Here is a 3411-nt window from a genome sequence, read left to right as displayed (position 1 = left end):
TTGTATGTGTGATGTATCATGTTGTATGCATGCATGTGTGATGTATCATGTTGTATGCATGCATGTGTGATGTATCATGTTGTATGCATGCATGTGTGATGTATCATGTTGTATGCATGCAAGTGTGATGTATCATGTTGTATGTGTGATGTATCATGTTGTATGCATGCATGTGTGATGTATCATGTTGTATGCATGCATGTGTGATGTATCATGTTGTATGCATCCATGTGCGATGTATCATGTTGTATGCATGCATGTGTGATGTATCATGTTGTATGCATGTGTGATGTATCATGTTGTATGCATGCATGTGGGATGTATCATGATGTATGCATCCATGTGTGATGTATCATGTTGTATGCATGCATGTGTGATGTATCATGTTGTATGCATGCAAGTGTGATGTATCATGTTGTATGCATGCATGTGTGATGTATCATGTTGTATGCATGCATGTGTGATGTATCATGTTGTATGCATGCAAGTGTGATGTATCATGTTGTATGTGTGACGTATCATGTTGTATGCATGCATGTGTGATGTATCATGTTGTATGCAGGCATGTGTGATGTATCATGTTGTATGCATGCATGTGTGATGTATCATGTTGTATACATGCATGTGTGATGTATCATGTTGTATGCATGCATGTGTGATGTATCATGTTGTATGCATCCATGTGTGATGTATCATGTTGTATGCATGCATGTGTGATGTATCATGTTGTATGCATGCAAGTGTGATGTATCATGTTGTATGCATGCATGTGTGATGTATCATGTTGTATGCATGCATGTGTGATGTATCATGTTGTATGCATGCAAGTGTGATGTATCATGTTGTATGTGTTATGTATCATGTTGTATGCATGCATGTGTGATGTATCATGTTGTATGTGTGATGTATCATGTTGTATGTGTGATGTATCATGTTGTATACATGCATGTGTGATGTATCATGTTGTATGCATGCATGTGTGATGTATCATGTTGTATGCATGCATGTGTGATGTATCATGTTGTATGTGTGATGTATCATGTTGTATGCATGCATGTGTGATGTATCATGTTGTATGTGTGATGTATCATGTTGTATGTGTGATGTATCATGTTGTATATATGCATGTGTGATGTATCATGTTGTATGTGTGATGTATCATGTTGTATGTGTGATGTATCATGTTGTGTGCATGCATGTGTGATGTGTCATGTTGTATGCATGCAAGTGTGATGTATCATGTTGTATGTGTGATGTATCATGTTGTATGCATGCATGTGTGATGTATCATGTTGTATGCATGCATGTGTGATGTATCATGTTGTATGCATGCATGTGTGATGTATCATGTTGTATGCATGCAAGTGTGATGTATCATGTTGTATGTGTGATGTATCATGTTGTATGCATGCATGTGTGATGTATCATGTTGTATGCATGCATGTGTGATGTATCATGTTGTATGCATCCATGTGTGATGTATCATGTTGTATGCATGCATGTGTGATGTATCATGTTGTATGCATGTGTGATGTATCATGTTGTATGCATGCATGTGGGATGTATCATGATGTATGCATCCATGTGTGATGTATCGTGTTGTATGCATGCATGTGTGATGTATCATGTTGTATGCATGCAAGTGTGATGTATCATGTTGTATGCATGCATGTGTGATGTATCATGTTGTATGCATGCATGTGTGATGTATCATGTTGTATGCATGCAAGTGTGATGTATCATGTTGTATGTGTGATGTATCATGTTGTATGCATGCATGTGTGATGTATCATGTTGTATGCAGGCATGTGTGATGTATCATGTTGTATGCATGCATGTGTGATGTATCATGTTGTATACATGCATGTGTGATGTATCATGTTGTATGCATGCATGTGTGATGTATCATGTTGTATGCATCCATGTGTGATGTATCATGTTGTATGCATGCATGTGTGATGTATCATGTTGTATGCATGCGAGTGTGATGTATCATGTTGTATGCATGCATGTGTGATGTATCATGTTGTATGCATGCATGTGTGATGTATCATGTTGTTTGCATGCAAGTGTGATGTTTCATGTTGTATGTGTGATGTATCATGTTGTATGCATGCATGTGTGATGTATCATGTTGTATGCATGCATGTGTGATGTATCATGTTGTATGCATGCATGTGTGATGTATCATGTTGTATACATGCATGTGTGATGTATCATGTTGTATGCATGCATGTGTGATGTATCATGTTGTATGCATGCATGTGTGATGTATCATGTTGTATGCATGCATGTGTGATGTATCATGTTGTATGCATGCAAGTGTGATGTATCATGTTGTATGCATGCATGTGTGATGTATCATGTTGTATGCATGCATGTGTGATGTATCATGTTGTATGCATGCAAGTGTGATGTATCATGTTGTATGTGTGATGTATCATGTTGTATGCATGCATGTGTGATGTATCATGTTGTATGCATGCATGTGTGATGTATCATGTTGTATGTGTGATGTATCATGTTGTATGTGTGATGTATCATGTTGTATGCATGCATGTGTGATGTATCATGTTGTGTGCATGCATGTGTGATGTGTCATGTTGTATGCATGCAAGTGTGATGTATCATGTTGTATGTGTGATGTATCATGTTGTATGCATGCATGTGTGATGTATCATGTTGTATGCATGCATGTGTGATGTATCATGTTGTATGCATGCAAGTGTGATGTATCATGTTGTATGTGTGATGTATCATGTTGTATGCATGCATGTGTGATGTATCATGTTGTATGCATGCAGGTGTGATGTATCATGTTGTATGCATCCATGTGCGATGTATCATGTTGTATGCATGCATGTGTGATGTATCATGTTGTATGCATGTGTGATGTATCATGTTGTATGCATGCATGTGGGATGTATCATGATGTATGCATCCATGTGTGATGTATCATGTTGTATGCATGCATGTGTGATGTATCATGTTGTATGCATGCACGTGTGATGTATCATGTTGTATGCATGCATGTGTGATGTATCATGTTGTATTCATGCATGTGTGATGTATCATGTTGTATGCATGCAAGTGTGATGTATCATGTTGTATGTGTGATGTATCATGTTGTATGCATGCATGTGTGATGTATCATGTTGTATGCAGGCATGTGTGATGTATCATGTTGTATGCATGCATGTGTGATGTATCATGTTGTATACATGCATGTGTGATGTATCATGTTGTATGCATGCATGTGTGATGTATCATGTTGTATGCATCCATGTGTGATGTATCATGTTGTATGCATGCATGTGTGATGTATCATGTTGTATGCATGCAAGTGTGATGTATCATGTTGTATGCATGCATGTGTGATGTATCATGTTGTATGCATGCATGTGTGATGTA

Source organism: Nerophis ophidion, unplaced genomic scaffold, assembly GCF_033978795.1.
Source record: "Nerophis ophidion isolate RoL-2023_Sa unplaced genomic scaffold, RoL_Noph_v1.0 HiC_scaffold_34, whole genome shotgun sequence".
In the NCBI taxonomy this organism is placed as follows: Eukaryota; Metazoa; Chordata; class Actinopteri; order Syngnathiformes; family Syngnathidae; genus Nerophis; species Nerophis ophidion.
The sequence above is the reverse complement of the archived record's forward strand: the minus strand, read 5'-3'. Positions refer to the sequence as shown.